At 41.4% G+C, this 25,330-nt stretch overlaps 40 non-coding genes across 40 annotated transcripts; all 40 read right to left on the reverse strand.

Annotated features, from left to right (window-relative positions):
- Positions 1–38: 38 nt before the first annotated feature.
- LOC141306405 (5S ribosomal RNA) lies at positions 39–157 on the reverse strand. Its single transcript, XR_012345365.1, has one exon. It is a non-coding gene; the product is annotated as a 5S ribosomal RNA (ribosomal RNA).
- Positions 158–910: 753 nt separating this feature from the next.
- LOC141307071 (5S ribosomal RNA) lies at positions 911–1,029 on the reverse strand. Its single transcript, XR_012346027.1, has one exon. It is a non-coding gene; the product is annotated as a 5S ribosomal RNA (ribosomal RNA).
- A 753-nt stretch (positions 1,030–1,782) lies between these two features.
- LOC141306406 (5S ribosomal RNA) lies at positions 1,783–1,901 on the reverse strand. The gene has a single exon (XR_012345366.1). It is a non-coding gene; the product is annotated as a 5S ribosomal RNA (ribosomal RNA).
- An 84-nt stretch (positions 1,902–1,985) lies between these two features.
- LOC141307072 (5S ribosomal RNA) lies at positions 1,986–2,104 on the reverse strand. Its single transcript, XR_012346028.1, has one exon. It is a non-coding gene; the product is annotated as a 5S ribosomal RNA (ribosomal RNA).
- A 753-nt stretch (positions 2,105–2,857) lies between these two features.
- LOC141306407 (5S ribosomal RNA) lies at positions 2,858–2,976 on the reverse strand. Its single transcript, XR_012345367.1, has one exon. It is a non-coding gene; the product is annotated as a 5S ribosomal RNA (ribosomal RNA).
- Positions 2,977–3,060: 84 nt separating this feature from the next.
- Positions 3,061–3,179, reverse strand: LOC141306408 (5S ribosomal RNA). Its single transcript, XR_012345368.1, has one exon. It is a non-coding gene; the product is annotated as a 5S ribosomal RNA (ribosomal RNA).
- A 753-nt stretch (positions 3,180–3,932) lies between these two features.
- On the reverse strand, positions 3,933–4,051 carry LOC141306409 (5S ribosomal RNA). The gene has a single exon (XR_012345369.1). It is a non-coding gene; the product is annotated as a 5S ribosomal RNA (ribosomal RNA).
- A 753-nt stretch (positions 4,052–4,804) lies between these two features.
- Positions 4,805–4,923, reverse strand: LOC141306412 (5S ribosomal RNA). The gene has a single exon (XR_012345371.1). It is a non-coding gene; the product is annotated as a 5S ribosomal RNA (ribosomal RNA).
- Positions 4,924–5,007: 84 nt separating this feature from the next.
- Positions 5,008–5,126, reverse strand: LOC141306413 (5S ribosomal RNA). Its single transcript, XR_012345372.1, has one exon. It is a non-coding gene; the product is annotated as a 5S ribosomal RNA (ribosomal RNA).
- A 753-nt stretch (positions 5,127–5,879) lies between these two features.
- On the reverse strand, positions 5,880–5,998 carry LOC141307133 (5S ribosomal RNA). The gene has a single exon (XR_012346087.1). It is a non-coding gene; the product is annotated as a 5S ribosomal RNA (ribosomal RNA).
- Positions 5,999–6,082: 84 nt separating this feature from the next.
- Positions 6,083–6,201, reverse strand: LOC141306414 (5S ribosomal RNA). Its single transcript, XR_012345373.1, has one exon. It is a non-coding gene; the product is annotated as a 5S ribosomal RNA (ribosomal RNA).
- A 753-nt stretch (positions 6,202–6,954) lies between these two features.
- Positions 6,955–7,073, reverse strand: LOC141306415 (5S ribosomal RNA). Its single transcript, XR_012345374.1, has one exon. It is a non-coding gene; the product is annotated as a 5S ribosomal RNA (ribosomal RNA).
- Positions 7,074–7,826: 753 nt separating this feature from the next.
- Positions 7,827–7,945, reverse strand: LOC141306416 (5S ribosomal RNA). The gene has a single exon (XR_012345376.1). It is a non-coding gene; the product is annotated as a 5S ribosomal RNA (ribosomal RNA).
- An 84-nt stretch (positions 7,946–8,029) lies between these two features.
- Positions 8,030–8,148, reverse strand: LOC141306417 (5S ribosomal RNA). Its single transcript, XR_012345377.1, has one exon. It is a non-coding gene; the product is annotated as a 5S ribosomal RNA (ribosomal RNA).
- A 753-nt stretch (positions 8,149–8,901) lies between these two features.
- Positions 8,902–9,020, reverse strand: LOC141306418 (5S ribosomal RNA). Its single transcript, XR_012345378.1, has one exon. It is a non-coding gene; the product is annotated as a 5S ribosomal RNA (ribosomal RNA).
- Positions 9,021–9,773: 753 nt separating this feature from the next.
- On the reverse strand, positions 9,774–9,892 carry LOC141306419 (5S ribosomal RNA). The gene has a single exon (XR_012345379.1). It is a non-coding gene; the product is annotated as a 5S ribosomal RNA (ribosomal RNA).
- An 84-nt stretch (positions 9,893–9,976) lies between these two features.
- On the reverse strand, positions 9,977–10,095 carry LOC141306420 (5S ribosomal RNA). The gene has a single exon (XR_012345380.1). It is a non-coding gene; the product is annotated as a 5S ribosomal RNA (ribosomal RNA).
- A 753-nt stretch (positions 10,096–10,848) lies between these two features.
- On the reverse strand, positions 10,849–10,967 carry LOC141307401 (5S ribosomal RNA). Its single transcript, XR_012346355.1, has one exon. It is a non-coding gene; the product is annotated as a 5S ribosomal RNA (ribosomal RNA).
- A 753-nt stretch (positions 10,968–11,720) lies between these two features.
- LOC141306783 (5S ribosomal RNA) lies at positions 11,721–11,839 on the reverse strand. The gene has a single exon (XR_012345741.1). It is a non-coding gene; the product is annotated as a 5S ribosomal RNA (ribosomal RNA).
- Positions 11,840–11,923: 84 nt separating this feature from the next.
- Positions 11,924–12,042, reverse strand: LOC141306422 (5S ribosomal RNA). The gene has a single exon (XR_012345381.1). It is a non-coding gene; the product is annotated as a 5S ribosomal RNA (ribosomal RNA).
- A 753-nt stretch (positions 12,043–12,795) lies between these two features.
- Positions 12,796–12,914, reverse strand: LOC141306424 (5S ribosomal RNA). The gene has a single exon (XR_012345383.1). It is a non-coding gene; the product is annotated as a 5S ribosomal RNA (ribosomal RNA).
- Positions 12,915–13,667: 753 nt separating this feature from the next.
- LOC141306425 (5S ribosomal RNA) lies at positions 13,668–13,786 on the reverse strand. Its single transcript, XR_012345384.1, has one exon. It is a non-coding gene; the product is annotated as a 5S ribosomal RNA (ribosomal RNA).
- Positions 13,787–13,870: 84 nt separating this feature from the next.
- LOC141306426 (5S ribosomal RNA) lies at positions 13,871–13,989 on the reverse strand. Its single transcript, XR_012345385.1, has one exon. It is a non-coding gene; the product is annotated as a 5S ribosomal RNA (ribosomal RNA).
- Positions 13,990–14,742: 753 nt separating this feature from the next.
- LOC141306427 (5S ribosomal RNA) lies at positions 14,743–14,861 on the reverse strand. Its single transcript, XR_012345387.1, has one exon. It is a non-coding gene; the product is annotated as a 5S ribosomal RNA (ribosomal RNA).
- Positions 14,862–15,614: 753 nt separating this feature from the next.
- On the reverse strand, positions 15,615–15,733 carry LOC141306428 (5S ribosomal RNA). The gene has a single exon (XR_012345388.1). It is a non-coding gene; the product is annotated as a 5S ribosomal RNA (ribosomal RNA).
- An 84-nt stretch (positions 15,734–15,817) lies between these two features.
- LOC141306429 (5S ribosomal RNA) lies at positions 15,818–15,936 on the reverse strand. Its single transcript, XR_012345389.1, has one exon. It is a non-coding gene; the product is annotated as a 5S ribosomal RNA (ribosomal RNA).
- Positions 15,937–16,689: 753 nt separating this feature from the next.
- On the reverse strand, positions 16,690–16,808 carry LOC141306430 (5S ribosomal RNA). The gene has a single exon (XR_012345390.1). It is a non-coding gene; the product is annotated as a 5S ribosomal RNA (ribosomal RNA).
- Positions 16,809–16,892: 84 nt separating this feature from the next.
- On the reverse strand, positions 16,893–17,011 carry LOC141306431 (5S ribosomal RNA). Its single transcript, XR_012345391.1, has one exon. It is a non-coding gene; the product is annotated as a 5S ribosomal RNA (ribosomal RNA).
- Positions 17,012–17,764: 753 nt separating this feature from the next.
- On the reverse strand, positions 17,765–17,883 carry LOC141306433 (5S ribosomal RNA). The gene has a single exon (XR_012345392.1). It is a non-coding gene; the product is annotated as a 5S ribosomal RNA (ribosomal RNA).
- An 84-nt stretch (positions 17,884–17,967) lies between these two features.
- Positions 17,968–18,086, reverse strand: LOC141306434 (5S ribosomal RNA). The gene has a single exon (XR_012345393.1). It is a non-coding gene; the product is annotated as a 5S ribosomal RNA (ribosomal RNA).
- Positions 18,087–18,839: 753 nt separating this feature from the next.
- Positions 18,840–18,958, reverse strand: LOC141306436 (5S ribosomal RNA). The gene has a single exon (XR_012345395.1). It is a non-coding gene; the product is annotated as a 5S ribosomal RNA (ribosomal RNA).
- A 753-nt stretch (positions 18,959–19,711) lies between these two features.
- Positions 19,712–19,830, reverse strand: LOC141306437 (5S ribosomal RNA). Its single transcript, XR_012345396.1, has one exon. It is a non-coding gene; the product is annotated as a 5S ribosomal RNA (ribosomal RNA).
- Positions 19,831–19,914: 84 nt separating this feature from the next.
- On the reverse strand, positions 19,915–20,033 carry LOC141306438 (5S ribosomal RNA). The gene has a single exon (XR_012345398.1). It is a non-coding gene; the product is annotated as a 5S ribosomal RNA (ribosomal RNA).
- Positions 20,034–20,786: 753 nt separating this feature from the next.
- Positions 20,787–20,905, reverse strand: LOC141306439 (5S ribosomal RNA). Its single transcript, XR_012345399.1, has one exon. It is a non-coding gene; the product is annotated as a 5S ribosomal RNA (ribosomal RNA).
- A 753-nt stretch (positions 20,906–21,658) lies between these two features.
- On the reverse strand, positions 21,659–21,777 carry LOC141306440 (5S ribosomal RNA). Its single transcript, XR_012345400.1, has one exon. It is a non-coding gene; the product is annotated as a 5S ribosomal RNA (ribosomal RNA).
- An 84-nt stretch (positions 21,778–21,861) lies between these two features.
- On the reverse strand, positions 21,862–21,980 carry LOC141306441 (5S ribosomal RNA). Its single transcript, XR_012345401.1, has one exon. It is a non-coding gene; the product is annotated as a 5S ribosomal RNA (ribosomal RNA).
- Positions 21,981–22,733: 753 nt separating this feature from the next.
- Positions 22,734–22,852, reverse strand: LOC141306442 (5S ribosomal RNA). Its single transcript, XR_012345402.1, has one exon. It is a non-coding gene; the product is annotated as a 5S ribosomal RNA (ribosomal RNA).
- Positions 22,853–23,606: 754 nt separating this feature from the next.
- On the reverse strand, positions 23,607–23,725 carry LOC141306444 (5S ribosomal RNA). The gene has a single exon (XR_012345403.1). It is a non-coding gene; the product is annotated as a 5S ribosomal RNA (ribosomal RNA).
- Positions 23,726–23,809: 84 nt separating this feature from the next.
- On the reverse strand, positions 23,810–23,928 carry LOC141306445 (5S ribosomal RNA). Its single transcript, XR_012345404.1, has one exon. It is a non-coding gene; the product is annotated as a 5S ribosomal RNA (ribosomal RNA).
- A 753-nt stretch (positions 23,929–24,681) lies between these two features.
- On the reverse strand, positions 24,682–24,800 carry LOC141306446 (5S ribosomal RNA). Its single transcript, XR_012345405.1, has one exon. It is a non-coding gene; the product is annotated as a 5S ribosomal RNA (ribosomal RNA).
- Positions 24,801–25,330: the final 530 nt, after the last annotated feature.

Genomic DNA, 25,330 nt, shown 5'->3' on the forward strand with positions numbered 1-25,330 from the left:
AAGCCAGCATATTATATAAATAGTGAAGAAAAGGCAAAAGCTTACAGCACCTGGTATTCCCAGGCGGTCTCCCATCCAAGTACTAAGCAGGCCCGACGCTGCTTAGCTTCCGAGATCAGACGAGATCGGGCGCTCTCAGCGCGGTATGGCCGTAAGCGAGGGCTGCTCCAAAAAGTGGGCTATTTAAAGATCAGCCTCCGTAAAAGCCAGCATATTATATAAATAGTGAAGAAAAGGCAAAAGCTTACAGCACCTGGTAATCCCAGGCGGTCTCCCATCCAAGTGTAACAATCGGCCTTATCAGCCGAGTTACAAGACTAAAATGGGGTCAGATTTAACTGTGAGAGATGACTAGTGGTTAAAAGAATGAGACATAAAAGAAGATTGGTTTAAATAGATTTGGTTTATTTACAAGGTTCACATAAAAGACTTTAAAACAACACGATAAAACGAGGTAAACGCTGTTAAAAGAATACAGTTCATTTGTCCATACCCTAAAAACAGTCCAAGAATCCCAGTGTGTTGATAAGTCCAATGTGAGTGTCCACCGGTGTATATACAATCCACAGAAAGTGTAATCCAAAGTTTGCAGGTGGTGAATGGAAAGGTGAGCTCTAAAATTAGCAACTCCTTAATCCAACAGTTTGGTGACTGTCCTTTGTTTGTCATGCTGCTCTCTTATACAGTTGTACTTCCTGCTTCCTGTCATGTGTCTAGTCACATGGCAGGCCAACCATCCATTTTTTAAAGACACACACTCACTTAAAATGTTAAGAGTAATAAAATGGCCTAAAAAACATGTAAAACACTTAAAACTCTATAATACATTTAAATGATTGTAATAAATAGAGCGGTAAAACACGTCTTTCTAAAAGCCAGCATATTATATAAATAGTGAAGAAAAGGCAAAAGCTTACAGCACCTGGTATTCCCAGGCGGTCTCCCATCCAAGTACTAAGCAGGCCCGACGCTGCTTAGCTTCCGAGATCAGACGAGATCGGGCGCTCTCAGCGCAGTATGGCCGTAAGCGAGGGCTGCTCCAAAAAGTGGGCTATTTAAAGATCAGCCTCCGTAAAAGCCAGCATATTATATAAATAGTGAAGAAAAGGCAAAAGCTTACAGCACCTGGTAATCCCAGGCGGTCTCCCATCCAAGTGTAACAATCGGCCTTATCAGCCGAGTTACAAGACTAAAATGGGGTCAGATTTAACTGTGAGAGATGACTAGTGGTTAAAAGAATGAGACATAAAAGAAGATTGGTTTAAATAGATTTGGTTTATTTACAAGGTTCACATAAAAGACTTTAAAACAACACGATAAAACGAGGTAAACGCTGTTAAAAGAATACAGTTCATTTGTCCATACCCTAAAAACAGTCCAAGAATCCCAGTGTGTTGATAAGTCCAATGTGAGTGTCCACCGGTGTATATACAATCCACAGAAAGTGTAATCCAAAGTTTGCAGGTGGTGAATGGAAAGGTGAGCTCTAAAATTAGCAACTCCTCAATCCAACAGTTTGGTGACTGTCCTTTGTTTGTCATGCTGCTCTCTTATACAGTTGTACTTCCTGCTTCCTGTCATGTGTCTAGTCACATGGCAGGCCAACCATCCATTTTTTAAAGACACACACTCACTTAAAATGTTAAGAGTAATAAAATGGCCTAAAAAACATGTAAAACACTTAAAACTCTATAATACATTTAAATGATTGTAATAAATAGAGCGGTAAAACACGTCTTTCTAAAAGCCAGCATATTATATAAATAGTGAAGAAAAGGCAAAAGCTTACAGCACCTGGTATTCCCAGGCGGTCTCCCATCCAAGTACTAAGCAGGCCCGACGCTGCTTAGCTTCCGAGATCAGACGAGATCGGGCGCTCTCAGCGCGGTATGGCCGTAAGCGAGGGCTGCTCCAAAAAGTGGGCTATTTAAAGATCAGCCTCCGTAAAAGCCAGCATATTATATAAATAGTGAAGAAAAGGCAAAAGCTTACAGCACCTGGTATTCCCAGGCGGTCTCCCATCCAAGTACTAAGCAGGCCCGACGCTGCTTAGCTTCCGAGATCAGACGAGATCGGGCGCTCTCAGCGCAGTATGGCCGTAAGCGAGGGCTGCTCCAAAAAGTGGGCTATTTAAAGATCAGCCTCCGTAAAAGCCAGCATATTATATAAATAGTGAAGAAAAGGCAAAAGCTTACAGCACCTGGTATTCCCAGGCGGTCTCCCATCCAAGTGTAACAATCGGCCTTATCAGCCGAGTTACAAGACTAAAATGGGATCAGATTTAACTGTGAGAGATGACTAGTGGTTAAAAGAATGAGACATAAAAGAAGATTGGTTTAAATAGATTTGGTTTATTTACAAGGTTCACATAAAAGACTTTAAAACAACACGATAAAACGAGGTAAACGCTGTTAAAAGAATACAGTTCATTTGTCCATACCCTAAAAACAGTCCAAGAATCCCAGTGTGTTGATAAGTCCAATGTGAGTGTCCACCGGTGTATATACAATCCACAGAAAGTGTAATCCAAAGTTTGCAGGTGGTGAATGGAAAGGTGAGCTCTAAAATTAGCAACTCCTCAATCCAACAGTTTGGTGACTGTCCTTTGTTTGTCATGCTGCTCTCTTATACAGTTGTACTTCCTGCTTCCTGTCATGTGTCTAGTCACATGGCAGGCCAACCATCCATTTTTTAAAGACACACACTCACTTAAAATGTTAAGAGTAATAAAATGGCCTAAAAAACATGTAAAACACTTAAAACTCTATAATACATTTAAATGATTGTAATAAATAGAGCGGTAAAACACGTCTTTCTAAAAGCCAGCATATTATATAAATAGTGAAGAAAAGGCAAAAGCTTACAGCACCTGGTATTCCCAGGCGGTCTCCCATCCAAGTACTAAGCAGGCCCGACGCTGCTTAGCTTCCGAGATCAGACGAGATCGGGCGCTCTCAGCGCGGTATGGCCGTAAGCGAGGGCTGCTCCAAAAAGTGGGCTATTTAAAGATCAGCCTCCGTAAAAGCCAGCATATTATATAAATAGTGAAGAAAAGGCAAAAGCTTACAGCACCTGGTATTCCCAGGCGGTCTCCCATCCAAGTACTAAGCAGGCCCGACGCTGCTTAGCTTCCGAGATCAGACGAGATCGGGCGCTCTCAGCGCGGTATGGCCGTAAGCGAGGGCTGCTCCAAAAAGTGGGCTATTTAAAGATCAGCCTCCGTAAAAGCCAGCATATTATATAAATAGTGAAGAAAAGGCAAAAGCTTACAGCACCTGGTATTCCCAGGCGGTCTCCCATCCAAGTGTAACAATCGGCCTTATCAGCCGAGTTACAAGACTAAAATGGGGTCAGATTTAACTGTGAGAGATGACTAGTGGTTAAAAGAATGAGACATAAAAGAAGATTGGTTTAAATAGATTTGGTTTATTTACAAGGTTAACATAAAAGACTTTAAAACAACACGATAAAACGAGGTAAACGCTGTTAAAAGAATACAGTTCATTTGTCCATACCCTAAAAACAGTCCAAGAATCCCAGTGTGTTGATAAGTCCAATGTGAGTGTCCACCGGTGTATATACAATCCACAGAAAGTGTAATCCAAAGTTTGCAGGTGGTGAATGGAAAGGTGAGCTCTAAAATTAGCAACTCCTCAATCCAACAGTTTGGTGACTGTCCTTTGTTTGTCATGCTGCTCTCTTATACAGTTGTACTTCCTGCTTCCTGTCATGTGTCTAGTCACATGGCAGGCCAACCATCCATTTTTTAAAGACACACACTCACTTAAAATGTTAAGAGTAATAAAATGGCCTAAAAAACATGTAAAACACTTAAAACTCTATAATACATTTAAATGATTGTAATAAATAGAGCGGTAAAACACGTCTTTCTAAAAGCCAGCATATTATATAAATAGTGAAGAAAAGGCAAAAGCTTACAGCACCTGGTATTCCCAGGCGGTCTCCCATCCAAGTACTAAGCAGGCCCGACGCTGCTTAGCTTCCGAGATCAGACGAGATCGGGCGCTCTCAGCGCGGTATGGCCGTAAGCGAGGGCTGCTCCAAAAAGTGGGCTATTTAAAGATCAGCCTCCGTAAAAGCCAGCATATTATATAAATAGTGAAGAAAAGGCAAAAGCTTACAGCACCTGGTAATCCCAGGCGGTCTCCCATCCAAGTGTAACAATCGGCCTTATCAGCCGAGTTACAAGACTAAAATGGGGTCAGATTTAACTGTGAGAGATGACTAGTGGTTAAAAGAATGAGACATAAAAGAAGATTGGTTTAAATAGATTTGGTTTATTTACAAGGTTCACATAAAAGACTTTAAAACAACACGATAAAACGAGGTAAACGCTGTTAAAAGAATACAGTTCATTTGTCCATACCCTAAAAACAGTCCAAGAATCCCAGTGTGTTGATAAGTCCAATGTGAGTGTCCACCGGTGTATATACAATCCACAGAAAGTGTAATCCAAAGTTTGCAGGTGGTGAATGGAAAGGTGAGCTCTAAAATTAGCAACTCCTTAATCCAACAGTTTGGTGACTGTCCTTTGTTTGTCATGCTGCTCTCTTATACAGTTGTACTTCCTGCTTCCTGTCATGTGTCTAGTCACATGGCAGGCCAACCATCCATTTTTTAAAGACACACACTCACTTAAAATGTTAAGAGTAATAAAATGGCCTAAAAAACATGTAAAACACTTAAAACTCTATAATACATTTAAATGATTGTAATAAATAGAGCGGTAAAACACGTCTTTCTAAAAGCCAGCATATTATATAAATAGTGAAGAAAAGGCAAAAGCTTACAGCACCTGGTATTCCCAGGCGGTCTCCCATCCAAGTACTAAGCAGGCCCGACGCTGCTTAGCTTCCGAGATCAGACGAGATCGGGCGCTCTCAGCGCGGTATGGCCGTAAGCGAGGGCTGCTCCAAAAAGTGGGCTATTTAAAGATCAGCCTCCGTAAAAGCCAGCATATTATATAAATAGTGAAGAAAAGGCAAAAGCTTACAGCACCTGGTATTCCCAGGCGGTCTCCCATCCAAGTACTAAGCAGGCCCGACGCTGCTTAGCTTCCGAGATCAGACGAGATCGGGCGCTCTCAGCGCGGTATGGCCGTAAGCGAGGGCTGCTCCAAAAAGTGGGCTATTTAAAGATCAGCCTCCGTAAAAGCCAGCATATTATATAAATAGTGAAGAAAAGGCAAAAGCTTACAGCACCTGGTATTCCCAGGCGGTCTCCCATCCAAGTGTAACAATCGGCCTTATCAGCCGAGTTACAAGACTAAAATGGGATCAGATTTAACTGTGAGAGATGACTAGTGGTTAAAAGAATGAGACATAAAAGAAGATTGGTTTAAATAGATTTGGTTTATTTACAAGGTTCACATAAAAGACTTTAAAACAACACGATAAAACGAGGTAAACGCTGTTAAAAGAATACAGTTCATTTGTCCATACCCTAAAAACAGTCCAAGAATCCCAGTGTGTTGATAAGTCCAATGTGAGTGTCCACCGGTGTATATACAATCCACAGAAAGTGTAATCCAAAGTTTGCAGGTGGTGAATGGAAAGGTGAGCTCTAAAATTAGCAACTCCTCAATCCAACAGTTTGGTGACTGTCCTTTGTTTGTCATGCTGCTCTCTTATACAGTTGTACTTCCTGCTTCCTGTCATGTGTCTAGTCACATGGCAGGCCAACCATCCATTTTTTAAAGACACACACTCACTTAAAATGTTAAGAGTAATAAAATGGCCTAAAAAACATGTAAAACACTTAAAACTCTATAATACATTTAAATGATTGTAATAAATAGAGCGGTAAAACACGTCTTTCTAAAAGCCAGCATATTATATAAATAGTGAAGAAAAGGCAAAAGCTTACAGCACCTGGTATTCCCAGGCGGTCTCCCATCCAAGTACTAAGCAGGCCCGACCCTGCTTAGCTTCCGAGATCAGACGAGATCGGGCGCTCTCAGCGCGGTATGGCCGTAAGCGAGGGCTGCTCCAAAAAGTGGGCTATTTAAAGATCAGCCTCCGTAAAAGCCAGCATATTATATAAATAGTGAAGAAAAGGCAAAAGCTTACAGCACCTGGTATTCCCAGGCGGTCTCCCATCCAAGTACTAAGCAGGCCCGACGCTGCTTAGCTTCCGAGATCAGACGAGATCGGGCGCTCTCAGCGCGGTATGGCCGTAAGCGAGGGCTGCTCCAAAAAGTGGGCTATTTAAAGATCAGCCTCCGTAAAAGCCAGCATATTATATAAATAGTGAAGAAAAGGCAAAAGCTTACAGCACCTGGTATTCCCAGGCGGTCTCCCATCCAAGTGTAACAATCGGCCTTATCAGCCGAGTTACAAGACTAAAATGGGATCAGATTTAACTGTGAGAGATGACTAGTGGTTAAAAGAATGAGACATAAAAGAAGATTGGTTTAAATAGATTTGGTTTATTTACAAGGTTCACATAAAAGACTTTAAAACAACACGATAAAACGAGGTAAACGCTGTTAAAAGAATACAGTTCATTTGTCCATACCCTAAAAACAGTCCAAGAATCCCAGTGTGTTGATAAGTCCAATGTGAGTGTCCACCGGTGTATATACAATCCACAGAAAGTGTAATCCAAAGTTTGCAGGTGGTGAATGGAAAGGTGAGCTCTAAAATTAGCAACTCCTCAATCCAACAGTTTGGTGACTGTCCTTTGTTTGTCATGCTGCTCTCTTATACAGTTGTACTTCCTGCTTCCTGTCATGTGTCTAGTCACATGGCAGGCCAACCATCCATTTTTTAAAGACACACACTCACTTAAAATGTTAAGAGTAATAAAATGGCCTAAAAAACATGTAAAACACTTAAAACTCTATAATACATTTAAATGATTGTAATAAATAGAGCGGTAAAACACGTCTTTCTAAAAGCCAGCATATTATATAAATAGTGAAGAAAAGGCAAAAGCTTACAGCACCTGGTATTCCCAGGCGGTCTCCCATCCAAGTACTAAGCAGGCCCGACGCTGCTTAGCTTCCGAGATCAGACGAGATCGGGCGCTCTCAGCGCGGTATGGCCGTAAGCGAGGGCTGCTCCAAAAAGTGGGCTATTTAAAGATCAGCCTCCGTAAAAGCCAGCATATTATATAAATAGTGAAGAAAAGGCAAAAGCTTACAGCACCTGGTAATCCCAGGCGGTCTCCCATCCAAGTGTAACAATCGGCCTTATCAGCCGAGTTACAAGACTAAAATGGGGTCAGATTTAACTGTGAGAGATGACTAGTGGTTAAAAGAATGAGACATAAAAGAAGATTGGTTTAAATAGATTTGGTTTATTTACAAGGTTCACATAAAAGACTTTAAAACAACACGATAAAACGAGGTAAACGCTGTTAAAAGAATACAGTTCATTTGTCCATACCCTAAAAACAGTCCAAGAATCCCAGTGTGTTGATAAGTCCAATGTGAGTGTCCACCGGTGTATATACAATCCACAGAAAGTGTAATCCAAAGTTTGCAGGTGGTGAATGGAAAGGTGAGCTCTAAAATTAGCAACTCCTTAATCCAACAGTTTGGTGACTGTCCTTTGTTTGTCATGCTGCTCTCTTATACAGTTGTACTTCCTGCTTCCTGTCATGTGTCTAGTCACATGGCAGGCCAACCATCCATTTTTTAAAGACACACACTCACTTAAAATGTTAAGAGTAATAAAATGGCCTAAAAAACATGTAAAACACTTAAAACTCTATAATACATTTAAATGATTGTAATAAATAGAGCGGTAAAACACGTCTTTCTAAAAGCCAGCATATTATATAAATAGTGAAGAAAAGGCAAAAGCTTACAGCACCTGGTATTCCCAGGCGGTCTCCCATCCAAGTACTAAGCAGGCCCGACGCTGCTTAGCTTCCGAGATCAGACGAGATCGGGCGCTCTCAGCGCGGTATGGCCGTAAGCGAGGGCTGCTCCAAAAAGTGGGCTATTTAAAGATCAGCCTCCGTAAAAGCCAGCATATTATATAAATAGTGAAGAAAAGGCAAAAGCTTACAGCACCTGGTATTCCCAGGCGGTCTCCCATCCAAGTACTAAGCAGGCCCGACGCTGCTTAGCTTCCGAGATCAGACGAGATCGGGCGCTCTCAGCGCGGTATGGCCGTAAGCGAGGGCTGCTCCAAAAAGTGGGCTATTTAAAGATCAGCCTCCGTAAAAGCCAGCATATTATATAAATAGTGAAGAAAAGGCAAAAGCTTACAGCACCTGGTATTCCCAGGCGGTCTCCCATCCAAGTGTAACAATCGGCCTTATCAGCCGAGTTACAAGACTAAAATGGGATCAGATTTAACTGTGAGAGATGACTAGTGGTTAAAAGAATGAGACATAAAAGAAGATTGGTTTAAATAGATTTGGTTTATTTACAAGGTTCACATAAAAGACTTTAAAACAACACGATAAAACGAGGTAAACGCTGTTAAAAGAATACAGTTCATTTGTCCATACCCTAAAAACAGTCCAAGAATCCCAGTGTGTTGATAAGTCCAATGTGAGTGTCCACCGGTGTATATACAATCCACAGAAAGTGTAATCCAAAGTTTGCAGGTGGTGAATGGAAAGGTGAGCTCTAAAATTAGCAACTCCTCAATCCAACAGTTTGGTGACTGTCCTTTGTTTGTCATGCTGCTCTCTTATACAGTTGTACTTCCTGCTTCCTGTCATGTGTCTAGTCACATGGCAGGCCAACCATCCATTTTTTAAAGACACACACTCACTTAAAATGTTAAGAGTAATAAAATGGCCTAAAAAACATGTAAAACACTTAAAACTCTATAATACATTTAAATGATTGTAATAAATAGAGCGGTAAAACACGTCTTTCTAAAAGCCAGCATATTATATAAATAGTGAAGAAAAGGCAAAAGCTTACAGCACCTGGTATTCCCAGGCGGTCTCCCATCCAAGTACTAAGCAGGCCCGACGCTGCTTAGCTTCCGAGATCAGACGAGATCGGGCGCTCTCAGCGCGGTATGGCCGTAAGCGAGGGCTGCTCCAAAAAGTGGGCTATTTAAAGATCAGCCTCCGTAAAAGCCAGCATATTATATAAATAGTGAAGAAAAGGCAAAAGCTTACAGCACCTGGTAATCCCAGGCGGTCTCCCATCCAAGTGTAACAATCGGCCTTATCAGCCGAGTTACAAGACTAAAATGGGGTCAGATTTAACTGTGAGAGATGACTAGTGGTTAAAAGAATGAGACATAAAAGAAGATTGGTTTAAATAGATTTGGTTTATTTACAAGGTTCACATAAAAGACTTTAAAACAACACGATAAAACGAGGTAAACGCTGTTAAAAGAATACAGTTCATTTGTCCATACCCTAAAAACAGTCCAAGAATCCCAGTGTGTTGATAAGTCCAATGTGAGTGTCCACCGGTGTATATACAATCCACAGAAAGTGTAATCCAAAGTTTGCAGGTGGTGAATGGAAAGGTGAGCTCTAAAATTAGCAACTCCTCAATCCAACAGTTTGGTGACTGTCCTTTGTTTGTCATGCTGCTCTCTTATACAGTTGTACTTCCTGCTTCCTGTCATGTGTCTAGTCACATGGCAGGCCAACCATCCATTTTTTAAAGACACACACTCACTTAAAATGTTAAGAGTAATAAAATGGCCTAAAAAACATGTAAAACACTTAAAACTCTATAATACATTTAAATGATTGTAATAAATAGAGCGGTAAAACACGTCTTTCTAAAAGCCAGCATATTATATAAATAGTGAAGAAAAGGCAAAAGCTTACAGCACCTGGTATTCCCAGGCGGTCTCCCATCCAAGTACTAAGCAGGCCCGACGCTGCTTAGCTTCCGAGATCAGACGAGATCGGGCGCTCTCAGCGCGGTATGGCCGTAAGCGAGGGCTGCTCCAAAAAGTGGGCTATTTAAAGATCAGCCTCCGTAAAAGCCAGCATATTATATAAATAGTGAAGAAAAGGCAAAAGCTTACAGCACCTGGTATTCCCAGGCGGTCTCCCATCCAAGTACTAAGCAGGCCCGACGCTGCTTAGCTTCCGAGATCAGACGAGATCGGGCGCTCTCAGCGCGGTATGGCCGTAAGCGAGGGCTGCTCCAAAAAGTGGGCTATTTAAAGATCAGCCTCCGTAAAAGCCAGCATATTATATAAATAGTGAAGAAAAGGCAAAAGCTTACAGCACCTGGTATTCCCAGGCGGTCTCCCATCCAAGTGTAACAATCGGCCTTATCAGCCGAGTTACAAGACTAAAATGGGATCAGATTTAACTGTGAGAGATGACTAGTGGTTAAAAGAATGAGACATAAAAGAAGATTGGTTTAAATAGATTTGGTTTATTTACAAGGTTCACATAAAAGACTTTAAAACAACACGATAAAACGAGGTAAACGCTGTTAAAAGAATACAGTTCATTTGTCCATACCCTAAAAACAGTCCAAGAATCCCAGTGTGTTGATAAGTCCAATGTGAGTGTCCACCGGTGTATATACAATCCACAGAAAGTGTAATCCAAAGTTTGCAGGTGGTGAATGGAAAGGTGAGCTCTAAAATTAGCAACTCCTCAATCCAACAGTTTGGTGACTGTCCTTTGTTTGTCATGCTGCTCTCTTATACAGTTGTACTTCCTGCTTCCTGTCATGTGTCTAGTCACATGGCAGGCCAACCATCCATTTTTTAAAGACACACACTCACTTAAAATGTTAAGAGTAATAAAATGGCCTAAAAAACATGTAAAACACTTAAAACTCTATAATACATTTAAATGATTGTAATAAATAGAGCGGTAAAACACGTCTTTCTAAAAGCCAGCATATTATATAAATAGTGAAGAAAAGGCAAAAGCTTACAGCACCTGGTATTCCCAGGCGGTCTCCCATCCAAGTACTAAGCAGGCCCGACGCTGCTTAGTTTCCGAGATCAGACGAGATCGGGCGCTCTCAGCGCGGTATGGCCGTAAGCGAGGGCTGCTCCAAAAAGTGGGCTATTTAAAGATCAGCCTCCGTAAAAGCCAGCATATTATATAAATAGTGAAGAAAAGGCAAAAGCTTACAGCACCTGGTAATCCCAGGCGGTCTCCCATCCAAGTGTAACAATCGGCCTTATCAGCCGAGTTACAAGACTAAAATGGGGTCAGATTTAACTGTGAGAGATGACTAGTGGTTAAAAGAATGAGACATAAAAGAAGATTGGTTTAAATAGATTTGGTTTATTTACAAGGTTCACATAAAAGACTTTAAAACAACACGATAAAACGAGGTAAACGCTGTTAAAAGAATACAGTTCATTTGTCCATACCCTAAAAACAGTCCAAGAATCCCAGTGTGTTGATAAGTCCAATGTGAGTGTCCACCGGTGTATATACAATCCACAGAAAGTGTAATCCAAAGTTTGCAGGTGGTGAATGGAAAGGTGAGCTCTAAAATTAGCAACTCCTCAATCCAACAGTTTGGTGACTGTCCTTTGTTTGTCATGCTGCTCTCTTATACAGTTGTACTTCCTGCTTCCTGTCATGTGTCTAGTCACATGGCAGGCCAACCATCCATTTTTTAAAGACACACACTCACTTAAAATGTTAAGAGTAATAAAATGGCCTAAAAAACATGTAAAACACTTAAAACTCTATAATACATTTAAATGATTGTAATAAATAGAGCGGTAAAACACGTCTTTCTAAAAGCCAGCATATTATATAAATAGTGAAGAAAAGGCAAAAGCTTACAGCACCTGGTATTCCCAGGCGGTCTCCCATCCAAGTACTAAGCAGGCCCGACGCTGCTTAGCTTCCGAGATCAGACGAGATCGGGCACTCTCAGCGCGGTATGGCCGTAAGCGAGGGCTGCTCCAAAAAGTGGGCTATTTAAAGATCAGCCTCCGTAAAAGCCAGCATATTATATAAATAGTGAAGAAAAGGCAAAAGCTTACAGCACCTGGTATTCCCAGGCGGTCTCCCATCCAAGTACTAAGCAGGCCCGACGCTGCTTAGCTTCCGAGATCAGACGAGATCGGGCGCTCTCAGCGCGGTATGGCCGTAAGCGAGGGCTGCTCCAAAAAGTGGGCTATTTAAAGATCAGCCTCCGTAAAAGCCAGCATATTATATAAATAGTGAAGAAAAGGCAAAAGCTTACAGCACCTGGTATTCCCAGGCGGTCTCCCATCCAAGTGTAACAATCGGCCTTATCAGCCGAGTTACAAGACTAAAATGGGATCAGATTTAACTGTGAGAGATGACTAGTGGTTAAAAGAATGAGACATAAAAGAAGATTGGTTTAAATAGATTTGGTTTATTTACAAGGTTCACATAAAAGACTTTAAAACAACACGATAAAACGAGGTAAACGCTGTTAAAAGAATACAGTTCATTTGTCCATACCCTAAAAACAGTCCAAGAATCCCAGTGTGTTGATAAGTCCAATGTGAGTGTCCACCGGTGTATATACAATCCACAGAAAGTGTAATCCAAAGTTTGCAGGTGGTGAATGGAAAGGTGAGCTCTAAAATTAGCAACTCCTCAATCCAACAGTTTGGTGACTGTCCTTTGTTTGTCATGCTGCTCTCTTATACAGTTGTACTTCCTGCTTCCTGTCATGTGTCTAGTCACATGGCAGGCCAACCATCCATTTTTTAAAGACACACACTCACTTAAAATGTTAAGAGTAATAAAATGGCCTAAAAAACATGTAAAACACTTAAAACTCTATAATACATTTAAATGATTGTAATAAATAGAGCGGTAAAACACGTCTTTCTAAAAGCCAGCATATTATATAAATAGTGAAGAAAAGGCAAAAGCTTACAGCACCTGGTATTCCCAGGCGGTCTCCCATCCAAGTACTAAGCAGGCCCGACGCTGCTTAGCTTCCGAGATCAGACGAGATCGGGCGCTCTCAGCGCGGTATGGCCGTAAGCGAGGGCTGCTCCAAAAAGTGGGCTATTTAAAGATCAGCCTCCGTAAAAGCCAGCATATTATATAAATAGTGAAGAAAAGGCAAAAGCTTACAGCACCTGGTAATCCCAGGCGGTCTCCCATCCAAGTGTAACAATCGGCCTTATCAGCCGAGTTACAAGACTAAAATGGGGTCAGATTTAACTGTGAGAGATGACTAGTGGTTAAAAGAATGAGACATAAAAGAAGATTGGTTTAAATAGATTTGGTTTATTTACAAGGTTCACATAAAAGACTTTAAAACAACACGATAAAACGAGGTAAACGCTGTTAAAAGAATACAGTTCATTTGTCCATACCCTAAAAACAGTCCAAGAATCCCAGTGTGTTGATAAGTCCAATGTGAGTGTCCACCGGTGTATATACAATCCACAGAAAGTGTAATCCAAAGTTTGCAGGTGGTGAATGGAAAGGTGAGCTCTAAAATTAGCAACTCCTCAATCCAACAGTTTGGTGACTGTCCTTTGTTTGTCATGCTGCTCTCTTATACAGTTGTACTTCCTGCTTCCTGTCATGTGTCTAGTCACATGGCAGGCCAACCATCCATTTTTTAAAGACACACACTCACTTAAAATGTTAAGAGTAATAAAATGGCCTAAAAAACATGTAAAACACTTAAAACTCTATAATACATTTAAATGATTGTAATAAATAGAGCGGTAAAACACGTCTTTCTAAAAGCCAGCATATTATATAAATAGTGAAGAAAAGGCAAAAGCTTACAGCACCTGGTATTCCCAGGCGGTCTCCCATCCAAGTACTAAGCAGGCCCGACGCTGCTTAGCTTCCGAGATCAGACGAGATCGGGCGCTCTCAGCGCGGTATGGCCGTAAGCGAGGGCTGCTCCAAAAAGTGGGCTATTTAAAGATCAGCCTCCGTAAAAGCCAGCATATTATATAAATAGTGAAGAAAAGGCAAAAGCTTACAGCACCTGGTATTCCCAGGCGGTCTCCCATCCAAGTACTAAGCAGGCCCGACGCTGCTTAGCTTCCGAGATCAGACGAGATCGGGCGCTCTCAGCGCGGTATGGCCGTAAGCGAGGGCTGCTCCAAAAAGTGGGCTATTTAAAGATCAGCCTCCGTAAAAGCCAGCATATTATATAAATAGTGAAGAAAAGGCAAAAGCTTACAGCACCTGGTATTCCCAGGCGGTCTCCCATCCAAGTGTAACAATCGGCCTTATCAGCCGAGTTACAAGACTAAAATGGGATCAGATTTAACTGTGAGAGATGACTAGTGGTTAAAAGAATGAGACATAAAAGAAGATTGGTTTAAATAGATTTGGTTTATTTACAAGGTTCACATAAAAGACTTTAAAACAACACGATAAAACGAGGTAAACGCTGTTAAAAGAATACAGTTCATTTGTCCATACCCTAAAAACAGTCCAAGAATCCCAGTGTGTTGATAAGTCCAATGTGAGTGTCCACCGGTGTATATACAATCCACAGAAAGTGTAATCCAAAGTTTGCAGGTGGTGAATGGAAAGGTGAGCTCTAAAATTAGCAACTCCTCAATCCAACAGTTTGGTGACTGTCCTTTGTTTGTCATGCTGCTCTCTTATACAGTTGTACTTCCTGCTTCCTGTCATGTGTCTAGTCACATGGCAGGCCAACCATCCATTTTTTAAAGACACACACTCACTTAAAATGTTAAGAGTAATAAAATGGCCTAAAAAACATGTAAAACACTTAAAACTCTATAATACATTTAAATGATTGTAATAAATAGAGCGGTAAAACACGTCTTTCTAAAAGCCAGCATATTATATAAATAGTGAAGAAAAGGCAAAAGCTTACAGCACCTGGTATTCCCAGGCGGTCTCCCATCCAAGTACTAAGCAGGCCCGACGCTGCTTAGCTTCCGAGATCAGACGAGATCGGGCGCTCTCAGCGCGGTATGGCCGTAAGCGAGGGCTGCTCCAAAAAGTGGGCTATTTAAAGATCAGCCTCCGTAAAAGCCAGCATATTATATAAATAGTGAAGAAAAGGCAAAAGCTTACAGCACCTGGTAATCCCAGGCGGTCTCCCATCCAAGTGTAACAATCGGCCTTATCAGCCGAGTTACAAGACTAAAATGGGGTCAGATTTAACTGTGAGAGATGACTAGTGGTTAAAAGAATGAGACATAAAAGAAGATTGGTTTAAATAGATTTGGTTTATTTACAAGGTTCACATAAAAGACTTTAAAACAACACGATAAAACGAGGTAAACGCTGTTAAAAGAATACAGTTCATTTGTCCATACCCTAAAAACAGTCCAAGAATCCCAGTGTGTTGATAAGTCCAATGTGAGTGTCCACCGGTGTATATACAATCCACAGAAAGTGTAATCCAAAGTTTGCAGGTGGTGAATGGAAAGGTGAGCTCTAAAATTAGCAACTCCTCAATCCAACAGTTTGGTGACTGTCCTTTGTTTGTCATGCTGCTCTCTTATACAGTTGTACTTCCTGCTTCCTGTCATGTGTCTAGTCACATGGCAGGCCAACCATCCATTTTTTAAAGACACACACTCACTTAAAATGTTAAGAGTAATAAAATGGCCTAAAAAACATGTAAAACACTTAAAACTCTATAATACATTTAAATGATTGTAATAAATAGAGCGGTAAAACACGTCTTTCTAAAAGCCAGCATATTATATAAATAGTGAAGAAAAGGCAAAAGCTTACAGCACCTGGTATTCCCAGGCGGTCTCCCATCCAAGTACTAAGCAGGCCCGACGCTGCTTAGCTTCCGAGATCAGACGAGATCGGGCGCTCTCAGCGCGGTATGGCCGTAAGCGAGGGCTGCTCCAAAAAGTGGGCTATTTAAAGATCAGCCTCCGTAAAAGCCAGCATATTATATAAATAGTGAAGAAAAGGCAAAAGCTTACAGCACCTGGTATTCCCAGGCGGTCTCCCATCCAAGTACTAAGCAGGCCCGACGCTGCTTAGCTTCCGAGATCAGACGAGATCGGGCGCTCTCAGCGCGGTATGGCCGTAAGCGAGGGCTGCTCCAAAAAGTGGGCTATTTAAAGATCAGCCTCCGTAAAAGCCAGCATATTATATAAATAGTGAAGAAAAGGCAAAAGCTTACAGCACCTGGTAATCCCAGGCGGTCTCCCATCCAAGTGTAACAATCGGCCTTATCAGCCGAGTTACAAGACTAAAATGGGGTCAGATTTAACTGTGAGAGATGACTAGTGGTTAAAAGAATGAGACATAAAAGAAGATTGGTTTAAATAGATTTGGTTTATTTACAAGGTTCACATAAAAGACTTTAAAACAACACGATAAAACGAGGTAAACGCTGTTAAAAGAATACAGTTCATTTGTCCATACCCTAAAAACAGTCCAAGAATCCCAGTGTGTTGATAAGTCCAATGTGAGTGTCCACCGGTGTATATACAATCCACAGAAAGTGTAATCCAAAGTTTGCAGGTGGTGAATGGAAAGGTGAGCTCTAAAATTAGCAACTCCTCAATCCAACAGTTTGGTGACTGTCCTTTGTTTGTCATGCTGCTCTCTTATACAGTTGTACTTCCTGCTTCCTGTCATGTGTCTAGTCACATGGCAGGCCAACCATCCATTTTTTAAAGACACACACTCACTTAAAATGTTAAGAGTAATAAAATGGCCTAAAAAACATGTAAAACACTTAAAACTCTATAATACATTTAAATGATTGTAATAAATAGAGCGGTAAAACACGTCTTTCTAAAAGCCAGCATATTATATAAATAGTGAAGAAAAGGCAAAAGCTTACAGCACCTGGTATTCCCAGGCGGTCTCCCATCCAAGTACTAAGCAGGCCCGACGCTGCTTAGCTTCCGAGATCAGACGAGATCGGGCGCTCTCAGCGCGGTATGGCCGTAAGCGAGGGCTGCTCCAAAAAGTGGGCTATTTAAAGATCAGCCTCCGTAAAAGCCAGCATATTATATAAATAGTGAAGAAAAGGCAAAAGCTTACAGCACCTGGTATTCCCAGGCGGTCTCCCATCCAAGTACTAAGCAGGCCCGACGCTGCTTAGCTTCCGAGATCAGACGAGATCGGGCGCTCTCAGCGCGGTATGGCCGTAAGCGAGGGCTGCTCCAAAAAGTGGGCTATTTAAAGATCAGCCTCCGTAAAAGCCAGCATATTATATAAATAGTGAAGAAAAGGCAAAAGCTTACAGCACCTGGTATTCCCAGGCGGTCTCCCATCCAAGTGTAACAATCGGCCTTATCAGCCGAGTTACAAGACTAAAATGGGATCAGATTTAACTGTGAGAGATGACTAGTGGTTAAAAGAATGAGACATAAAAGAAGATTGGTTTAAATAGATTTGGTTTATTTACAAGGTTCACATAAAAGACTTTAAAACAACACGATAAAACGAGGTAAACGCTGTTAAAAGAATACAGTTCATTTGTCCATACCCTAAAAACAGTCCAAGAATCCCAGTGTGTTGATAAGTCCAATGTGAGTGTCCACCGGTGTATATACAATCCACAGAAAGTGTAATCCAAAGTTTGCAGGTGGTGAATGGAAAGGTGAGCTCTAAAATTAGCAACTCCTCAATCCAACAGTTTGGTGACTGTCCTTTGTTTGTCATGCTGCTCTCTTATACAGTTGTACTTCCTGCTTCCTGTCATGTGTCTAGTCACATGGCAGGCCAACCATCCATTTTTTAAAGACACACACTCACTTAAAATGTTAAGAGTAATAAAATGGCCTAAAAAACATGTAAAACACTTAAAACTCTATAATACATTTAAATGATTGTAATAAATAGAGCGGTAAAACACGTCTTTCTAAAAGCCAGCATATTATATAAATAGTGAAGAAAAGGCAAAAGCTTACAGCACCTGGTATTCCCAGGCGGTCTCCCATCCAAGTACTAAGCAGGCCCGACGCTGCTTAGCTTCCGAGATCAGACGAGATCGGGCGCTCTCAGCGCGGTATGGCCGTAAGCGAGGGCTGCTCCAAAAAGTGGGCTATTTAAAGATCAGCCTCCGTAAAAGCCAGCATATTATATAAATAGTGAAGAAAAGGCAAAAGCTTACAGCACCTGGTATTCCCAGGCGGTCTCCCATCCAAGTACTAAGCAGGCCCGACGCTGCTTAGCTTCCGAGATCAGACGAGATCGGGCGCTCTCAGCGCGGTATGGCCGTAAGCGAGGGCTGCTCCAAAAAGTGGGCTATTTAAAGATCAGCCTCCGTAAAAGCCAGCATATTATATAAATAGTGAAGAAAAGGCAAAAGCTTACAGCACCTGGTATTCCCAGGCGGTCTCCCATCCAAGTGTAACAATCGGCCTTATCAGCCGAGTTACAAGACTAAAATGGGATCAGATTTAACTGTGAGAGATGACTAGTGGTTAAAAGAATGAGACATAAAAGAAGATTGGTTTAAATAGATTTGGTTTATTTACAAGGTTCACATAAAAGACTTTAAAACAACACGATAAAACGAGGTAAACGCTGTTAAAAGAATACAGTTCATTTGTCCATACCCTAAAAACAGTCCAAGAATCCCAGTGTGTTGATAAGTCCAATGTGAGTGTCCACCGGTGTATATACAATCCACAGAAAGTGTAATCCAAAGTTTGCAGGTGGTGAATGGAAAGGTGAGCTCTAAAATTAGCAACTCCTCAATCCAACAGTTTGGTGACTGTCCTTTGTTTGTCATGCTGCTCTCTTATACAGTTGTACTTCCTGCTTCCTGTCATGTGTCTAGTCACATGGCAGGCCAACCATCCATTTTTTAAAGACACACACTCACTTAAAATGTTAAGAGTAATAAAATGGCCTAAAAAACATGTAAAACACTTAAAACTCTATAATACATTTAAATGATTGTAATAAATAGAGCGGTAAAACACGTCTTTCTAAAAGCCAGCATATTATATAAATAGTGAAGAAAAGGCAAAAGCTTACAGCACCTGGTATTCCCAGGCGGTCTCCCATCCAAGTACTAAGCAGGCCCGACGCTGCTTAGCTTCCGAGATCAGACGAGATCGGGCGCTCTCAGCGCGGTATGGCCGTAAGCGAGGGCTGCTCCAAAAAGTGGGCTATTTAAAGATCAGCCTCCGTAAAAGCCAGCATATTATATAAATAGTGAAGAAAAGGCAAAAGCTTACAGCACCTGGTAATCCCAGGCGGTCTCCCATCCAAGTGTAACAATCGGCCTTATCAGCCGAGTTACAAGACTAAAATGGGGTCAGATTTAACTGTGAGAGATGACTAGTGGTTAAAAGAATGAGACATAAAAGAAGATTGGTTTAAATAGATTTGGTTTATTTACAAGGTTCACATAAAAGACTTTAAAACAACACGATAAAACGAGGTAAACGCTGTTAAAAGAATACAGTTCATTTGTCCATACCCTAAAAACAGTCCAAGAATCCCAGTGTGTTGATAAGTCCAATGTGAGTGTCCACCGGTGTATATACAATCCACAGAAAGTGTAATCCAAAGTTTGCAGGTGGTGAATGGAAAGGTGAGCTCTAAAATTAGCAACTCCTCAATCCAACAGTTTGGTGACTGTCCTTTGTTTGTCATGCTGCTCTCTTATACAGTTGTACTTCCTGCTTCCTGTCATGTGTCTAGTCACATGGCAGGCCAACCATCCATTTTTTAAAGACACACACTCACTTAAAATGTTAAGAGTAATAAAATGGCCTAAAAAACATGTAAAACACTTAAAACTCTATAATACATTTAAATGATTGTAATAAATAGAGCGGTAAAACACGTCTTTCTAAAAGCCAGCATATTATATAAATAGTGAAGAAAAGGCAAAAGCTTACAGCACCTGGTATTCCCAGGCGGTCTCCCATCCAAGTACTAAGCAGGCCCGACGCTGCTTAGCTTCCGAGATCAGACGAGATCGGGCGCTCTCAGCGCGGTATGGCCGTAAGCGAGGGCTGCTCCAAAAAGTGGGCTATTTAAAGATCAGCCTCCGTAAAAGCCAGCATATTATATAAATAGTGAAGAAAAGGCAAAAGCTTACAGCACCTGGTATTCCCAGGCGGTCTCCCATCCAAGTACTAAGCAGGCCCGACGCTGCTTAGCTTCCGAGATCAGACGAGATCGGGCGCTCTCAGCGCGGTATGGCCGTAAGCGAGGGCTGCTCCAAAAAGTGGGCTATTTAAAGATCAGCCTCCGTAAAAGCCAGCATATTATATAAATAGTGAAGAAAAGGCAAAAGCTTACAGCACCTGGTATTCCCAGGCGGTCTCCCATCCAAGTGTAACAATCGGCCTTATCAGCCGAGTTACAAGACTAAAATGGGATCAGATTTAACTGTGAGAGATGACTAGTGGTTAAAAGAATGAGACATAAAAGAAGATTGGTTTAAATAGATTTGGTTTATTTACAAGGTTCACATAAAAGACTTTAAAACAACACGATAAAACGAGGTAAACGCTGTTAAAAGAATACAGTTCATTTGTCCATACCCTAAAAACAGTCCAAGAATCCCAGTGTGTTGATAAGTCCAATGTGAGTGTCCACCGGTGTATATACAATCCACAGAAAGTGTAATCCAAAGTTTGCAGGTGGTGAATGGAAAGGTGAGCTCTAAAATTAGCAACTCCTCAATCCAACAGTTTGGTGACTGTCCTTTGTTTGTCATGCTGCTCTCTTATACAGTTGTACTTCCTGCTTCCTGTCATGTGTCTAGTCACATGGCAGGCCAACCATCCATTTTTTAAAGACACACACTCACTTAAAATGTTAAGAGTAATAAAATGGCCTAAAAAACATGTAAAACACTTAAAACTCTATAATACATTTAAATGATTGTAATAAATAGAGCGGTAAAACACGTCTTTCTAAAAGCCAGCATATTATATAAATAGTGAAGAAAAGGCAAAAGCTTACAGCACCTGGTATTCCCAGGCGGTCTCCCATCCAAGTACTAAGCAGGCCCGACGCTGCTTAGCTTCCGAGATCAGACGAGATCGGGCGCTCTCAGCGCGGTATGGCCGTAAGCGAGGGCTGCTCCAAAAAGTGGGCTATTTAAAGATCAGCCTCCGTAAAAGCCAGCATATTATATAAATAGTGAAGAAAAGGCAAAAGCTTACAGCACCTGGTAATCCCAGGCGGTCTCCCATCCAAGTGTAACAATCGGCCTTATCAGCCGAGTTACAAGACTAAAATGGGGTCAGATTTAACTGTGAGAGATGACTAGTGGTTAAAAGAATGAGACATAAAAGAAGATTGGTTTAAATAGATTTGGTTTATTTACAAGGTTCACATAAAAGACTTTAAAACAACACGATAAAACGAGGTAAACGCTGTTAAAAGAATACAGTTCATTTGTCCATACCCTAAAAACAGTCCAAGAATCCCAGTGTGTTGATAAGTCCAATGTGAGTGTCCACCGGTGTATATACAATCCACAGAAAGTGTAATCCAAAGTTTGCAGGTGGTGAATGGAAAGGTGAGCTCTAAAATTAGCAACTCCTCAATCCAACAGTTTGGTGACTGTCCTTTGTTTGTCATGCTGCTCTCTTATACAGTTGTACTTCCTGCTTCCTGTCATGTGTCTAGTCACATGGCAGGCCAACCATCCATTTTTTAAAGACACACACTCACTTAAAATGTTAAGAGTAATAAAATGGCCTAAAAAACATGTAAAACACTTAAAACTCTATAATACATTTAAATGATTGTAATAAATAGAGCGGTAAAACACGTCTTTCTAAAAGCCAGCATATTATATAAATAGTGAAGAAAAGGCAAAAGCTTACAGCACCTGGTATTCCCAGGCGGTCTCCCATCCAAGTACTAAGCAGGCCCGACGCTGCTTAGCTTCCGAGATCAGACGAGATCGGGCGCTCTCAGCGCGGTATGGCCGTAAGCGAGGGCTGCTCCAAAAAGTGGGCTATTTAAAGATCAGCCTCCGTAAAAGCCAGCATATTATATAAATAGTGAAGAAAAGGCAAAAGCTTACAGCACCTGGTATTCCCAGGCGGTCTCCCATCCAAGTACTAAGCAGGCCCGACGCTGCTTAGCTTCCGAGATCAGACGAGATCGGGCGCTCTCAGCGCGGTATGGCCGTAAGCGAGGGCTGCTCCAAAATGTGGGCTATTTAAAGATCAGCCTCCGTAAAAGCCAGCATATTATATAAATAGTGAAGAAAAGGCAAAAGCTTACAGCACCTGGTATTCCCAGGCGGTCTCCCATCCAAGTGTAACAATCGGCCTTATCAGCCGAGTTACAAGACTAAAATGGGATCAGATTTAACTGTGAGAGATGACTAGTGGTTAAAAGAATGAGACATAAAAGAAGATTGGTTTAAATAGATTTGGTTTATTTACAAGGTTCACATAAAAGACTTTAAAACAACACGATAAAACGAGGTAAACGCTGTTAAAAGAATACAGTTCATTTGTCCATACCCTAAAAACAGTCCAAGAATCCCAGTGTGTTGATAAGTCCAATGTGAGTGTCCACCGGTGTATATACAATCCACAGAAAGTGTAATCCAAAGTTTGCAGGTGGTGAATGGAAAGGTGAGCTCTAAAATTAGCAACTCCTCAATCCAACAGTTTGGTGACTGTCCTTTGTTTGTCATGCTGCTCTCTTATACAGTTGTACTTCCTGCTTCCTGTCATGTGTCTAGTCACATGGCAGGCCAACCATCCATTTTTTAAAGACACACACTCACTTAAAATGTTAAGAGTAATAAAATGGCCTAAAAAACATGTAAAACACTTAAAACTCTATAATACATTTAAATGATTGTAATAAATAGAGCGGTAAAACACGTCTTTCTAAAAGCCAGCATATTATATAAATAGTGAAGAAAAGGCAAAAGCTTACAGCACCTGGTATTCCCAGGCGGTCTCCCATCCAAGTACTAAGCAGGCCCGACGCTGCTTAGCTTCCGAGATCAGACGAGATCGGGCGCTCTCAGCGCGGTATGGCCGTAAGCGAGGGCTGCTCCAAAAAGTGGGCTATTTAAAGATCAGCCTCCGTAAAAGCCAGCATATTATATAAATAGTGAAGAAAAGGCAAAAGCTTACAGCACCTGGTAATCCCAGGCGGTCTCCCATCCAAGTGTAACAATCGGCCTTATCAGCCGAGTTACAAGACTAAAATGGGGTCAGATTTAACTGTGAGAGATGACTAGTGGTTAAAAGAATGAGACATAAAAGAAGATTGGTTTAAATAGATTTGGTTTATTTACAAGGTTCACATAAAAGACTTTAAAACAACACGATAAAACGAGGTAAACGCTGTTAAAAGAATACAGTTCATTTGTCCATACCCTAAAAACAGTCCAAGAATCCCAGTGTGTTGATAAGTCCAATGTGAGTGTCCACCGGTTGTATATACAATCCACAGAAAGTGTAATCCAAAGTTTGCAGGTGGTGAATGGAAAGGTGAGCTCTAAAATTAGCAACTCCTCAATCCAACAGTTTGGTGACTGTCCTTTGTTTGTCATGCTGCTCTCTTATACAGTTGTACTTCCTGCTTCCTGTCATGTGTCTAGTCACATGGCAGGCCAACCATCCATTTTTTAAAGACACACACTCACTTAAAATGTTAAGAGTAATAAAATGGCCTAAAAAACATGTAAAACACTTAAAACTCTATAATACATTTAAATGATTGTAATAAATAGAGCGGTAAAACACGTCTTTCTAAAAGCCAGCATATTATATAAATAGTGAAGAAAAGGCAAAAGCTTACAGCACCTGGTATTCCCAGGCGGTCTCCCATCCAAGTACTAAGCAGGCCCGACGCTGCTTAGCTTCCGAGATCAGACGAGATCGGGCGCTCTCAGCGCGGTATGGCCGTAAGCGAGGGCTGCTCCAAAAAGTGGGCTATTTAAAGATCAGCCTCCGTAAAAGCCAGCATATTATATAAATAGTGAAGAAAAGGCAAAAGCTTACAGCACCTGGTATTCCCAGGCGGTCTCCCATCCAAGTACTAAGCAGGCCCGACGCTGCTTAGCTTCCGAGATCAGACGAGATCGGGCGCTCTCAGCGCGGTATGGCCGTAAGCGAGGGCTGCTCCAAAAAGTGGGCTATTTAAAGATCAGCCTCCGTAAAAGCCAGCATATTATATAAATAGTGAAGAAAAGGCAAAAGCTTACAGCACCTGGTATTCCCAGGCGGTCTCCCATCCAAGTGTAACAATCGGCCTTATCAGCCGAGTTACAAGACTAAAATGGGATCAGATTTAACTGTGAGAGATGACTAGTGGTTAAAAGAATGAGACATAAAAGAAGATTGGTTTAAATAGATTTGGTTTATTTACAAGGTTCACATAAAAGACTTTAAAACAACACGATAAAACGAGGTAAACGCTGTTAAAAGAATACAGTTCATTTGTCCATACCCTAAAAACAGTCCAAGAATCCCAGTGTGTTGATAAGTCCAATGTGAGTGTCCACCGGTGTATATACAATCCACAGAAAGTGTAATCCAAAGTTTGCAGGTGGTGAATGGAAAGGTGAGCTCTAAAATTAGCAACTCCTCAATCCAACAGTTTGGTGACTGTCCTTTGTTTGTCATGCTGCTCTCTTATACAGTTGTACTTCCTGCTTCCTGTCATGTGTCTAGTCACATGGCAGGCCAACCATCCATTTTTTAAAGACACACACTCACTTAAAATGTTAAGAGTAATAAAATGGCCTAAAAAACATGTAAAACACTTAAAACTCTATAATACATTTAAATGATTGTAATAAATAGAGCGGTAAAACACGTCTTTCTAAAAGCCAGCATATTATATAAATAGTGAAGAAAAGGCAAAAGCTTACAGCACCTGGTATTCCCAGGCGGTCTCCCATCCAAGTACTAAGCAGGCCCGACGCTGCTTAGCTTCCGAGATCAGACGAGATCGGGCGCTCTCAGCGCGGTATGGCCGTAAGCGAGGGCTGCTCCAAAAAGTGGGCTATTTAAAGATCAGCCTCCGTAAAAGCCAGCATATTATATAAATAGTGAAGAAAAGGCAAAAGCTTACAGCACCTGGTAATCCCAGGCGGTCTCCCATCCAAGTGTAACAATCGGCCTTATCAGCCGAGTTACAAGACTAAAATGGGGTCAGATTTAACTGTGAGAGATGACTAGTGGTTAAAAGAATGAGACATAAAAGAAGATTGGTTTAAATAGATTTGGTTTATTTACAAGGTTCACATAAAAGACTTTAAAACAACACGATAAAACGAGGTAAACGCTGTTAAAAGAATACAGTTCATTTGTCCATACCCTAAAAACAGTCCAAGAATCCCAGTGTGTTGATAAGTCCAATGTGAGTGTCCACCGGTGTATATACAATCCACAGAAAGTGTAATCCAAAGTTTGCAGGTGGTGAATGGAAAGGTGAGCTCTAAAATTAGCAACTCCTCAATCCAACAGTTTGGTGACTGTCCTTTGTTTGTCATGCTGCTCTCTTATACAGT

Source organism: Garra rufa, unplaced genomic scaffold (assembly GCF_049309525.1).
Source record: "Garra rufa unplaced genomic scaffold, GarRuf1.0 hap1_unplaced_002, whole genome shotgun sequence".
NCBI lineage: Eukaryota > Metazoa > Chordata > Actinopteri > Cypriniformes > Cyprinidae > Garra > Garra rufa.